The sequence below is a fragment of the Phodopus roborovskii genome, unplaced genomic scaffold (assembly GCF_943737965.1).
Source record: "Phodopus roborovskii unplaced genomic scaffold, PHOROB, whole genome shotgun sequence".
Lineage (NCBI taxonomy): Eukaryota > Metazoa > Chordata > Mammalia > Rodentia > Cricetidae > Phodopus > Phodopus roborovskii.
The window spans coordinates 5,359,512-5,374,646 of NW_026126410.1; the positions used below are offsets into that span (position 1 = coordinate 5,359,512).

General features: G+C 36.5%; 1 pseudogene; it reads left to right on the plus strand.

The window, feature by feature from the left end:
- Positions 1-9,032: 9,032 nt before the first annotated feature.
- LOC127220554 (bax inhibitor 1-like) lies at positions 9,033-9,819 on the plus strand (annotated as a pseudogene).
- Positions 9,820-15,135: the final 5,316 nt, after the last annotated feature.

The following is a 15,135-nucleotide window of genomic DNA, read 5'->3' on the forward strand; positions in this document are numbered from 1 at the left end:
TAATGGCTTTGGCTAAAGAGATTTTAAGATAGTCAGATATTGACTCTGCTGTGTGGCTTCTAGTAGTAACTCATGTTAATCTATAGTGAGAAGGAGGAGGTTGGATAAAGAGAAATACAATATGAGAAATCAAATACCACCAGGAAAGTTGATTTTTGGAACCATGACCTGTGTTCAGGCTACCAAAGCCTAAAGAGAATCCTGATGCTAAATTAATAAAGGCAATAGTAGCCTCTTAGGAAGAATCACCCAGCTAAGCTTCCAACTTAAAGAAAAGATTGAGCAGTGAGTTAAACAGTTAACACAGAAAGCTGATGCAGCCCCAGCAAGAACCAGATTGTGGCAGCATTTTCCATCTTGGTCTGGCTTTATAGTCAATGATAGAAGAAAGGGCTATAGGAACTCCCTTCACGCCTCAGGAAAGCAATTGTAGCCAGACATGTGTCAGGGATGCCCTTGCATTGAGACCCAGAGAAGACATTGAATGGATCTGTGAAGGTAAAGGCTGGATTTTGTTGGAGTCCCTCAAGATGGTGGAGATACCAGAATCATGGCTTACCTACCAAGAAGAGCTGCTAGTAAAATATGAAAAAAAAAAAAAAAGCCTAAGAAAGAAAGGGTTGTTGCAGTAAAAAATTCTGGAAGGAGTTGTAGTTCAGAAGAGTCCTTTGGCATCAGATACAGAGTTTGCCCTGAGGATTTCCAGTTTGGCTTTAGTCTTGTATTTCCTCATTATCCTTCAAGTCTTCCCTTTTGGAATGGTAATGTTTATTATGTGCCACTGGATATCAGAGGTATGTGATCCAATTCTTGATTTTGATTGTAGAGGGGGTTACATTTAAGAAATTGTCTTGAGTCTTGGAAGAGACTTGGGACTGTAAACCTTTAAACAGTATTGAGATAGTAATAGACTATGGGTACTTTCTAAGTAGGACTGAATACATTTTGTACTAGGATTTAGCTACAGTCTATGGGGGACAGGAATGTGATAGCTTGAATAAGAGTGGCCCTTATCAGCTGATATATTTGAATGCTCAGTCACCAGCGAATGGTACTATTTAAAGAGATTGCAATTAAAAGCAGGTGTGAACTTGTTTGATTATTTACAGCCTTGTTGAATGAGTGTGTGTCACCAGGGTTTGGCTTTGTGGTTTCAGAAGTCCATGCCTGTCCCAGGCCCTCTTGGCCTAAGGACTAGCACGCATCTCTCAGGTACTGCTCTAGGATCTGCCTGCATGCCACCAAATCCTCCTCGCCCATGATGATAATGAACTGAGTGTCTGAAACTTTTAACTAGTACTCAATTAAATGCTTTCATTCATAAAAGCTGCCTTGGTCATGTTCATAAAAATAGAGCAGTGTTTCTAATAATTATGTCATAATTCAAAGATGCGTGCTTAATCATCATAACAAGAAAATCACTGAAGGGACATCCAAGTGGAGTTAAACCATGTGCCATTTCTAGAAAAAAGTTATCAAGAGTAAAGTGCTTCAGGTACTTTGATAACATGTAGACTCAGAAGTATTCAATTATTGTTTCATCATTGCTTAATAGCCATGGATACCATTTTCACAATAACTAAGATTAATTAATTTCTTGGCATGTAATTTTATAATAGTGCTAGTATTGTGACTTTGTAATTAAAGAACTACAAAATGTGGAGGCAGAGGGTATCATAGTTGAAGTAGGCATTTTAGTTGTGATAAATAAAAGAGGAAACTTTTATCTGCCTCTCACATTCCACAGGTACTGAAATGAAATGTACAAATGTCATACTGGACAACACAGTGCATAAATAATTGGACTGAAATGTTGCTTATGCTGATAGAGTAACTGCAAAGTACTACCAGCCTTTGTGTTTATTTTTAATTTTTGTTATTATTGGTACTGATATGTTTATTTTTCCCTCATACAGTATATCCAGACTGTAAATTTCCCCCACTCCACTCTTCCCAGGATCACCATGTACCTCACTTTTCTTCAGACACACTCTGTATCCCTTCCAGGGATATCAACTGACTACATTGTTACAGATTGCAATAAGAGAGGCATATGCCCTCATATCAGTGCTGGACAATGCAACTCAGTAGGAGGAAAAAGATTGTATGTGCAGGCAAAAGGGTCAGAGACAATGTCTACTCCCATTGTTAGAAGTCATTTTTTTTTCTTATTTTACATACCCATCCCAGTTTCTTCTCCCTCCTACCCTCCCATTTCCCACCAACACCCTCCCATCCCAGTCCCATTCCCCATGCACTCCACAGGGAGGGTGTTGCCTTCCAGGAGGGATCATCAAAAGCTGTCATGTCATTTGGAGTACGGCCTAGGCCCTCTCTCCTGCCTCTAGGTTAAGGGAGTATCTCTCCATGGGCAATGAGGAGTCACATTCTTTATTATTAACTTTATTATTAATTTTGTTACTTCCATATTCAATGTTTGATAGCTTCGTGTATTTTTGCAAAGAATTTTTAACTTTTTTACTATCTATTCTCTGTCATTATTTCTTTTTCTCCAATTGGCTCCTTTTTAATTGCATTTTCCTCCTGTTTCCATGTGTAAATAGTTAAATTTTAGGTATTCACCTGAGTGGGACTTAATTTAAAGTTGTTATTCAACTTATCATTATTTGTATCTATAATTTTATATGGCTGCCTGTTTGCACAAAACATTATAAAGCAGAGTACTCATGTGGCAGGTCAAGGCAATTTTACTTGCTGACTTGGCTGTTAACTGCTTTTTGTGCACACAGTGTTTGTCAAATGAGGTATGATTTAATAACTTCCCCCTACATAAGATGGATATTTAGATACATAAGTTTAGCTTATCTCAACATTGAATACATTCTAGCACTGCCTGATTCAAACAACTTTTTATTTTCTTCTTTAATTGATGCTAGGTTTACAAAGGATTGGAAACTGATCATTTAATTATGGCTATACAAGGAACAATAATATACCTTGGAAAAGATTTTAGTTTTGTATGAAAAGCTAAGTTTAACGGTTCTTGATTTTTTTTATAACCATATTTATGTATATTTGTCAGGATGCTAGAAATTCTCTCAGGTGTAACCCAGGATAGGAACAGGCAGCTTAGGTCTAATGGGGATAGATATTCCTGAATATTTGCTGTGAGATTGCCCCCTTGATTGTGTCCTTGCCTAATTTTTGTGGCTAGGAAATGAAGCATATTTAATTTAGAAATACACATCTAGGTCTGTAGCACATGAGAATCTGCAAAAAAAAAAAATAGCCTAATAACATTTCTAACTCCCCCAGCAAATAAAAACAATAGTTATGAGAGTATGAGAGCATACACTTGCTGCACTTACTAATATTTTACAGTAAAAGAAGAGAATTCCTTATTGACAAATACACAAGTAATAACATACATAATTTTCAAAGTGAGTCAAGTCATAGATGTATAATTGCACACAAATGTATTAAATGTATAAGTTCTTGACATTAATGTTTATTTACATTAAAAAATCATACTATAATTTGACTTTTCTTTGGGCCACGAGCTCACAAATAATGACCTGGAGACAAATTATTAATTATGAAATCTCAGCCTTTAGCTTTGGGCTCTTCCCCAACTAGTTCTAACAACTTAAATTAACTTATTAATCACCCTTCTGCCACATGGCCCTCTCCTCTGTACCATATGTGTGACTTCTTTAGTCTCTTCATGTTTCCCCTCTCTTCTTTCCAGTTGCCCTTCTCTCCCCAGAAGTCCTGCCTGTTCATTTCTGGCTATTGTCCATTCAACTTTTCACTGAAGCAATCACAGTGATACATCTTCATACAGTATAAACAAATATTCAGCAAAATTTCCCCTTTTTGCTTAATTTTTTAAAAAGGGGTTAACTCTAACATAGTAAGAACAAATATCAGCTGAGAATCATATTCACAATATTCAATATATTTGTAGTTGGCAAATATAGAGAAAATACTCCATGATGTATTCTAACTTGATGACCCCAAAGTTTTATATCTAAACAGTTTTCTATGATAACTTATACTACTGTCCTAAAAAGGTTTTTTTAGATCTTAAAACATTATTTTTAGATGAAATCTTAAGCTTTTATGTCCCTCATCCTTATAAACTTTATATCTCTTTTGTAAGTTTCTTTTCTGAATTTGGTAACACAGAAAATAGTAACTATAAGTATCTCATCCTCAAGCACATCAACATACAATTTTGAATCAAATTTTTAAACTTGGTGAATGTCTCTGTGCAATTTTTCTCTTTAGTCAAATAAGTATTTCCATTCTTTGAGAATCATGAGGAAAAGGAAGTATTACTAGATAGAAATATACAGCTGAAACAGTTTCTTCACATACTAGAGAAGGCTTAGAATTATAAGGCAAAAAATGCATTATAATTGGAAAGAAATAGTCATGCCTTTATAAATTAGACAACACACACACACAACACACACACAACACACACACACACACACACACACACATATATATATATATATATATTTAAAATACTGCAAATATAATACTGTAAGACTATATGGATTTACCTAGATTGGTGGCAATAACCTGAAATGACAATACTTTATGAGGCAGAAGTGAAAAAAACATAAATTTAAGGGGATCATGTGCTGTAAATCCACACCTTGTTTACAAAAATTAAAGATCAAATTATTAGTTTGTATCAGTTAAGTTCTAAGTGAATAAAAGTTTCATTATCTACACCCACCTCAGGGAGTTATTAAATCATCACCTGTTTTCTTTCTTCAATGAAAACAGCTGATAATCAAATTTACCCTATTTGTAATAGGGTTAAATGACTGTTAGCATAAATGCAAGTTATTGCCATTGACCCTATTTACATGTTGCTTCTTTGATTCTTACCTTTACCCTAACAATTATTCAATATTGATTTTGCTATATGATTTGAGTTTAAATGAATAACTTGTTGGAAAGATATGGCTAGTATTTCTGAACAAAATGGGCATGAAATGGAACAAGGAATTAAAGGTCAAGCACATGGGACATGACCTATCCAGTTCTAGTGCTAATGTCACCTTCTATGACACAGCTCATCTTTGTGGTACGCAAAATTCAAACATGAGAGCATGAACATTTTCATATCATTAATATCTAGGGACGATTCCAAAAGTTTCAGTTCTGTAAATGAATTCATTTATAGATCCTTTCCTAAAACACTCAATATCAGGCTAACTAAGTGACATTTTAACCCCAAAGAAAATTCTAAGACTTTTTTCTTTTGAGATTAATTTTGAAATTCAGATCAAGTAAGATTCACAGTTCAGTTTTTCAATAACAATTTATAACTATCAATGAAACTAGTCTTTTCTCCCAAAGACTTACCTTTTTTTAAAGAATGAACTCATGAGTGTTAGGAATAATTTTATAAGATAAGAAGCAAATACTGGTAACTTTTTTCTGTCTGAGTAAAAACTATGAGTCTGATCTGAGGGTATTTCAAAGATTATAGCAACTGGTAATACTATTTATGATTTTTTGTTGTACAATTAGAATAATTAGACAATTTTGTGTTTTCATAATATTTATAAAATAATATTAAAATCAGAATAGAATATCATTGTTAAAATATCTTAAGATTTTATGAAATTCTACACCGATTTTTAAATTTTTGCTATTTATTAAGTGCCAGAAATAGTTCTCAAGTTATTCCAAAATTTACAGTGAGCATTATACACTCTATCTGGGTATTCTTCAACTGACTATTGTATTTGACTCAAGGAAATAAAACTTGACTTTTTTATATACATTTTATTAATGGTTTTGATTTCCTTTAAGTTTTCATCTTTCCTATTTCTCTATTAAAGAGACAAAAAATAAAGATTAAGTGCATTTCTTACCTCTTGGTAATGAAGTCTAATCATCTATATAATGTGCTAAACTAAAAGGGCATATTGAACAGTTTCTTGTCAACTAAAACTGTTAAAGAAAATGGTAAATTCATTACTATATAAATATGTTTTTGTGTTAAGCTTTAATATTTTGATTAAATTGTTTATTTTTGAACAATATTTAAACAACTACATATAGTCATTTCATATAAACTTCTAGCTTTATTCATGATAGGGTGGTGTTAAGATACACAAATATTGAATTTCTTTCACAACACTTACACAATGCTTCAATTTTATCCAATGATCAAATAGTTTAATTTAAAATAAAGTAATTTTATTAGATGAGTATCACTAATTTGCAGTGAAATAATATTTTATCAAAAATGGCTAATTGGATTTAAACAATATATCTAGTGGAAATTCATGCTAAAAATTAACTATCCATCTTTAGTTTTATATCCTTCCTATGTCAATTTTTCATTTCTGTGTTGTTCAGTGGACCAATGAAAAGAACACTACACATCTTCCCATTTTCAAGTTCAAAGGTCATCAAAACATAGTCAGTTGCAGTCAGGACTTAATTATTGCTACGTTTTAATGCATAAAAAACCTGTGTCAAATTCTGTAAACTTGATCTTGCAATCAGTGCCATAGCATGTTGCGTTAAAGTACCAGATGTTGTCAATTTGCACTTTAAATTATATAAATCTAACCTATGCATCCCTTAGATTAACTGATAAGTGTGAAATGGAAAATGGAAGTGAGGAGTAAATAATTGTAAGAATCATTACAGAACTTGAATTAAAGTTGGTTATTGCAAAAATATTTATAATATTTTTGTTATTTATTAAGGGTGGATTGCCTTGCCTAGTCTTAATACAAGGGGTGGTTCTTAGTTCTACAGCAACTTGATATATCATATATTTATGATATCCATGAGAGATTAGCCCCTTTCTGAACAGAAACAGAGAAGTGAATTGGGGTGAATAGAGGGGTGGTGGTGGGGAGAGAGAATTAGAGTGGAGAAAAGGGAGAGGAAGCATGGTCAAATATAAAATAAATAAATAAAATAAATTAATAAAAATAAAAGTATAAAATATTTCTATACTATCTACATTTAAAGCTCAGCCTTTAAATATTTAATACTTGTGTATATTTGATCAAAGAGATTTTGCCTACAAGATGGCAGCTAGTTTAAAAAATTGAAATGAAACATTTTAATAACTATATATATATATATATATATATATATATATATAAAGAGAGAGAGAGGGAAGGATGTCAACAATTTGCTTACTCAGTTAAAACATTGGAACATTTTAATATCCACACAAATCTGGAGACTTATGCATTTTGTCTCAGAATTCCAGAGGTAATGGAAAGCTGAACAATACTACTTAGTGAAACCTTGTTTCAACACAAATACATATAAAATAATTCAAAAGTAGATAATTAAGGAAATCCATTAAAGAATTTATACTTGTAGCTTATCATTAAAAACTGCATTGTTTTAAATGAAAAAAATATGTTCCATAATCTAAAATATGGTATTTTTAAGACAGTGTATACTACTTTCTCACTTTACATAGACTTTTGCTTCAGAATATCAGTAATCTTGGATTTTCATACAGTTTTAATCAGAATTATATTTGAAAATTACCTGTGTACATGCCAGTCTTCCTGAATGATTGTACAAGTTAAGAATTGCTCTGATTTTAATACACAAAACCACAAACATTCTCCATTAGTATATTTATGCTTCCATTTCTACTATTAGGTATATATACTGTCACTCTGTGTCTGTGGCTACATCTCTATATTTACAAATCTATGTACATTTCAGTTCGTCACTCAGGCAACTTTTGGTCTATTCAAATTTCAGAAGGAGACATATTTAACACATTTTAAAGAAGCTTTCTTTTACAAAGGAACGGAACATGTTCAACTCTAAAGTCCAAGTGCTTCACAAATGATTTTGAACTGGTAGTTCACAGAATTATGTTTCATAAATTGCTGTCACTGGATAGTTATGTTGAGAAAAGTTGAGTTTGGTGACTATCATAAACTTCTTGGGCAATAACATTCACCCAGAATAGGGTAGCATTTCAGAACTATATCTTGAGTTGGTTGTACTGCAGAAACACATTACATTACATGCCTATAATTCCTCTGCAGATTGATCCGGAAAATTCTTTTGGCCAAAGTGATATTCATTGTCCACTCCTGAAAAATGTCAGTAAATGAGAAATCTGAAGTAGCCCCAAGTTATTGTTAAAAAAAAAAAATGTTAGTTCCCTAGGATTGTAGAATGATTGCAGAGCCCTTCTCAACACGATTGGCTTTTTCCCTGTCAAGACACTATGTAGTATAAGGTATTGTTATGGTGTGACAGTCTGATAATGTAAAGACCATGAAATTTCATTTTATGACAGACCTATTTCATTTTAATAAATAGTAATCTCACACCTTGTAAGGCATTCATTTGTCCTTTAAGATATTTAGAATGTGAGCTCCCACTTTTTCTTATCGCTCTAAACTAATGGTGCATGAGAGACTAGAAAATGGTACCCTCTTTGGGGATGTGTCCCTTATTAATGTGTGCACTACAGTTTTAGTATGCTGTTCTGTTACCAACAAACTTTCTCAGTAAGTGAAGCACTAGGTTGTGGAGGGAAAGTAAAAAATGCTTGGTCATTGCTATCTAGGAAAAAAGACTGGCTATGGTAGTGATGGATTAGATTCCTGAATCTTGAGGTATAAGCAGGACCCTATGCCTGACACCACTGGCAGAGATACATAAGTCTGAGGAAAAAAAAGTAATTGTACAGGTTGTGGACAATGTGCTCTACTTTTGAATTTTATGCTAAACATTTGAATTGATATTGAGAATTATTTTTAAATGGAATGAAAATTAAATCCACTTTCTCCTGAACTCAATAATCTCATACTTTATTTGAATAGAAATCTGGTTTGCTCATTAGTTGTTAAAAATAAATCATCTTAACATATGGATATATACTTATTCAAGAGATAGAGAATAGTATGTTTACAACTGTTAAAAATAATGTGAAGAGTTTTAATATACACATTTTTTTTCCCTAAAATAAAACTGTTAGGTGAAAAAATAGACAAAAAAAAAAAAAAAAAAAAAAAAAAAAAAAAAGAGGATAGAGAGCATATTCGGTTTTAGCAGAGCTGGGGAGCTCTTGAGTGGCAGACTTAGAAGTAGGAGTGCTGAGCAGAGTTCAGAACCATGAACATATTTGATCGGAAGATCAACTTTGACGCCCTCTTAAAATTTTCCCATATAACTCCCTCAACACAGCAGCACCTGAAGACGGTCTATGCCAGCTTTGCACTCTGTATGTTTGTGGCGGCAGCAGGGCCTATGTCCATGTGGTCACACATTTCATTCAGGCTGGCCTGCTCTCTGCCTTGGGCTCCTTGGGCTTGATGATCTGGCTGATGGCAACACCTCATAGCCATGAAAATGAGCAAAAAAGATTGGGACTTCTTGCTGGCTTTGCTTTCCTCACAGGAGTTGGCCTGGGCCCTGCTTTGGAGTTGTGCATTGCTATCAATCCCAGCATTTTTCCCTACTGCTTTCATGGGCACAGCCATGATCTTCACCTGCTTCAGCTTGAGTGCACTCTATGCCAGGCGCCAGAGCTACCTCTCCTTGGGAGGCATCTTGATGTCAGCCATGAGCCTCATGTTCTTGTCCTCGCTGGGGAAACTTTTCTTTGGATCCATTTGGCTCTTCTAGGCAAACTTGTATATGGGGCTTCTGGTCATGTGCGGCTTTGTCCTTTTTGATAATCAGCACATTATTGAGAAGGCTGAAAATGGAGTTAAGGATTATATCTGGCACTGCATCGACCTCTTCTTAGATGTTGTTACACTCTTCAGGAAGCTCATGCTGATCCTGGCTTTGAATGAGAAGGGCAAGAAGAAAGAAAAGTGATTCGGCCACCGGCCTCCCCAGCTTGACTCCTCTCCTGCCCTCATTTCTCTGCACACATTACAGGTGTCATGTTCTATGATAATGAAAAGCATCAGAAAAGATTTTGTACTTTGTGGTTTTCTCTATTTTGAATTTTTTGATCAAAAAACTGATTAGTGAATATAGTTTGGAGTTTGGCTTCATATTCTGAGGTTCTCCCACGATCCCTTTTCTGTCAGCCGATCCATAGCCTCTTGCTCTGCTCAGGCAGCCAGTCCACCAAGATGAGCAAGGAACAGATGTCCACCTTCCTGCCGCATCTCCGCAGACGGACCCTCCCAGACTGTTGCTGGAGCCTCTTGACCCTTGTGTTTGGTTTTCACAGTCCGTAGATCCTGGACACTGTGTTTGCCCTGGGATGGAGCTTTCCTGTCCTGAGTTTTCAGCCTGCCAAAGAGTGACTCTGGTGGCTGCTTTGCTTCCTCTGCTGCCTGAATTGGCCTAGCAAACACCTGTCTGTCTTGCCTTGATGAAAGGAATGTGGATTTGTGGGTGTTCCCTTTCCCACCAGAGTGGTCCTCAGGGACTCTACTTGCTTTCCATCTGTGGGGTGGGAAGGCCTGAGTACAGAAAAAAGAATGTATGGCAAGGTAGAAATGGCAGCTCTCAAGTTTCCCTGTTGGTTTTGTTGTTGGTTTTAAAATTATCACCTTTGTTACTGATTGGCCTCCACTAGGTTAAGTCTTGGGGGAAGGATAGGAAAGGAGGATGGTTGCGCCCCAGGGCTGATTGTACTGAATCCTGCCAGAAAAAAACTTCTGTAGAACTTCAGCAAGGGACAAGTCTCCACCAGCTGAGCACTTCCTTAAAGGGGTCTTGACTGTGATAATTTGAAGGTGGCACTCCTAACAGCTCTTCAGTGCATTTTTGTCATCTGCCTGGACACTGTTAGGAAGTGTCAAGCCAGAGATTTGAGGCAGTAGGTAATATTCACTTACAGATGCACTTTAGTCTTGTTTGTTCGCCTGTTTCTAGAAATTTTAGGTCTGGGCAGAAGCCAGGTGACCAAACTGTAGGCTGCCAGCCTGCACAGAAGGGTGGCATCAGGAGTTATCATGGCCCTGGTTATTTGTGTTTTCAATTCAAAGGATCAAGCCACCAAGAGCCCATTAAGCAGGGTGTCACTTGGGCAGTGCAGTTGAACACAGTGCTCTTGGTGTGCTGTCACATGACACTGCTTCTGCAGTGGTGAGCCCCAGGCACTGGCCTGTTTTCCTGCTGCCTCTACCCTGCTTCCTTGGATCCTGTGCCCGCAAGGGACATCAGCAACTCTCCATTATAGTGGTTGTTTGCAAGGTCTAGGATCTAACTTAGTTCCACCTCCTGAAGCCAGGCTCCACCTCTTGTGCTTTTTTGCTTGGGATAAAGGAGTTTTCTTTAGAAACAGTGCCAAGAATGATAAGATATAAAACTACTTTTAAAGAAAATGCTAACGGGTTTTTAATACAGGTATCATTGTCATCTCCACTTTCTTTCCTAGTTCTTTGGTTTTCCAGATCAGGCTGCATTCTTTAACTCATACTGTGAAGACAAAGGTTTTTTGATTAAAAAATATATCTACGTAGTCTTAATTTGTAAAAAATAAAGAAAATTCCTTAACATTTAAAAAAAAGAAAGAGGATAGGAAAAGCCAGGTCCATTTTCTTTTGTAAAGATTATTAATATTTGTATGTGGAATGCTGTAGTTAGCTTTAATAATACATAAACTAGGATGGGTAGAGAAATAGTTGATGATTATTGAACTGACCAATTTGGTAGGTTACACCTTAAAGCAATTTTCAATAACCTCTTAGAAGAGAAAGTAGGAGGTACCCTTGAACAAATTGGTATAGGAGACTGCTTCTTGAACATAACTCCAGAGGCACAGACACTGAAAGAAACAATTAATAAATGGGACCTCTTCAAACTTAGAAGCTTCTGTAAGGCAAAGGACACAGTTGACAAGACCAAACGGCAGCCCACTGACTGGGAAAAGATTTTCACTAATCCTATATCCGACAAAGGGCTGATCTCCAAAATATACAAAGAACTCAAGAAACTAGTCAACAAAACACCAAATAACCCTATTAAAAAATGGGGTACAGAACTGAAGAAAGAATTCTCAATGGAGGAAATCAAAAAGGCTGAAAGACACTTAAGAAAATGCTCCACATCCTTAGCTATCAGGGAAATGCAAATCAAAACAACTTTGAGATACCATCTTACCCCTGCCAGAATGGCTAAAATTAGAAACACCAGTGATGACTTATGTTGGAGAGGATGTGGAGAAAGTGGAACACTCCTCCACTGCTGGTGGGAGTGCAAACTCATACAGCCACTTTGGAGATCAGTATGGCGGTTCCTCAGGAAAATGGGAATTAGTTTACCACAGGACCCGGCAATCCCCCTCTTAGGCATATACCCAAAGGATTCACATCAATGCAACAAAGACATCTGTTCAACTATGTTCATAGCAGCACTATTTGTAATAGCAAGAACCTGGAAGCAACCTAGATGCCCTTCAATTGAAGAATGGTTAATGAAGATGTGGCACATCTACACAATGGAATACTACTCTGCAGAAAAAAATAATGGTATCTTGAAATTCGCAGGCAAGTGGATGGCACTTGAAGAAACCATCCTGAATGAGGTAACCCAGTCACAAAAAGAGGAACACAGTATGTACTCACTCATATATGGATTTTAGACCTAGATCAAATGATCACCAGCATATAATTCACATCACCAGAGGAACTAGGATACAAGTTGTATTCTAAGAGATTCATATAAAGTCCCTCACAGAACTGGGAAGGGACAAGTCCCCCAGACCTCAGGTATAGTGGGGGAGGACAGCTAATGGAGAGAGAAGTAGGAGAAAATGAGAGGGAGGTGAGGAAGGCATGTGCGACCAGGAGGATTGAGCCTGGTTAGGAATGGAAAATAGGAAAGAGAGAGAGAGAGACAGAGACAGAGAGAGAGAACATAAAAGAGGGAGCCAATATTGGTTTGAAGATAAAGTTGAACACAAAGAAAGGTCGAGGGAACTACAAGACTGCTCCCAACTAACAATCTCAGCTTCCGTGGAAAGGCTATCATAAATGCCCTTCCCGGAGAGTGAGATCAACAACTAACTTCTCCATGGAGTCCTCAACTAATGCCTGTTGAAAACAGGAGCAAACACCCATACATAAACACTGAGTCAAACTAGAACCCAGAAGCAGATGGAGAGGACAAGACCATGCGGTAGAAGTACATAGAGACAGCTTACCTGAACAAGGAGGAGCTAAGGGCCACTAGACTGATAGCTGGGAAGCCAACAGGGGTCTGACTCAGACCCCCCTGAATATGGGTCTCAGCCAGAAGGTCTGAGCAGCCTAAGAGACCTCAGACAGTGGAGCCAGGATGTATCCCTGGTGCACAAAAGGACTTTGCAAACATATCCCCCATGGAGGGATAACTGCCTTATTCTAGAGATAGGAGAGAAGCCCTAGTCCCTACTTCACAGGACCTGTCAGATCTACATGACCCCAACTGGATGGCATTCCCCTACATATTGTATTGTGGTGGGGGGTTGGGAGGGGAGGGTGTTTAGAGTGCATGGGAGAGGGTAGAGAGGGCAAAAGGGAGGGAAGGAGGGAGGGAGGGCTTGGGGGGAGGGAGGGAGGGAGGGAGGGAGAGGGAACTGGGATCGACATGTAAAATAATAAAAAAAAAAAAAAAAAAAAAAAAAAAAACGCTTTGACTCCAAAATTTAAGTTGAAGAACAAGTTACTGGGGAAAAGTATTTCTATTTTTGTTTCCACAGAAAATGAAAAGATGTGGATTCCTTCCAGACTAATGTGGTTTGATCACACCAGACCGCCTGAAACAGAGTACAAGCTGATCCTACATTCCAAACAGCTGGACAAAACAGCCCTACAGACTACAGCTAGGATATCTGAATCTTCTTCGAATCCCCCAAGACAGCGCCCCTTACCAGCAGGAAGTAGTTTGGAAAGAACGACGCCCAAATTCCCAAATATTGTGTATAAATGTTTGTTTTCATTTAATTGGACTTTGTTATATAAAATTAAATAAAAAATACTCTATATGCATAAAAAAAATTTTCAATTAACTCAAGTAAAACTAAAAAGTGCTAAATTGCATGAATCAAAAGATGTCGGAATACATCACTTAGAGAACAGTACCATAGTTGAGGTTCTAGTCTCATGTTCTCATGCATCACAGTATACACGCTGTATAATGTTAAAGACACAGGAAAATAAATGACATTTATGTATTCAGTGAATTCATTAATGGCTCATTAAACCCACTTAGTATTGGCTGAAGATAAAATTAATTTTCATGCAAACAAAAAGACTCTGAAGTATGTGATTAAGCAGAACACTTTCTATATTTTATTTCCTTCTATAGAAATATAGCAAGATCTACTACTCTAACATGGTAGTTATGTCTAAGGGGGGGTGGTAATTGCATAAAATCATAAGCTGTTGCTTGTGGTACACTGCAACATGTGTCCATTCTTAATGAACTATGGTTGAGCAAATAAAGATAACACAGAATCACATGACAGGAAACTGAATTGGTGACATAAATGAAGGAATGTAACTCAAAAGGAATTCAGACTCCAAAGGCCCAGAATGTCAATCCCTATCCATCTGTCTTTTGCTCATTTGTTTGCTGGGTTGTTTCAGTTAACTCCTTAAATAGATACTTCATTTTGTTTATAAAATATTGCATTACCTGTGGACCAATATTCAACATATCCCATATGTTTCTTCTACTTACTCATTCTTGAAGCAGGAAGAACATGCTATTAAGCCCAGTGAACCATCTCTATTCCACCATCATGTTTTCTGAACCATTACTTCATAATCCAGGATCCAGCTTTTTGTTCACCAGCAAGAATGGATTTGTAAATGGTCCCCTGTTGTGTGTAGAAACACAGTCTCTCTGTGCGCATTGACAGAAGCCCTCTTGTTTAGGGACATAGTATCATAATATTGGAATTCTTTGATTTACTAGACGATAGTTTTATCCAATTATGAATTAAACAGAGAGCACATGGGGTCTCATGGAAAGGTATGAAGATTACTCACTGTAATGCATTGTAAACATTTAATAAAGAACAGTAAATAATACTTCCCTACAGACGTATAGTCTGCTGTAAAGAGTTGTATCTTATTTTCCTGCTTTTCCATTTTGTTTGCTGTGATTTTGCCAAGCTTATATGTAGTTACGGTATGCCATATATGTTTTTCTTACTATAAAATTCTTCAAATGATTAAAATTACATTA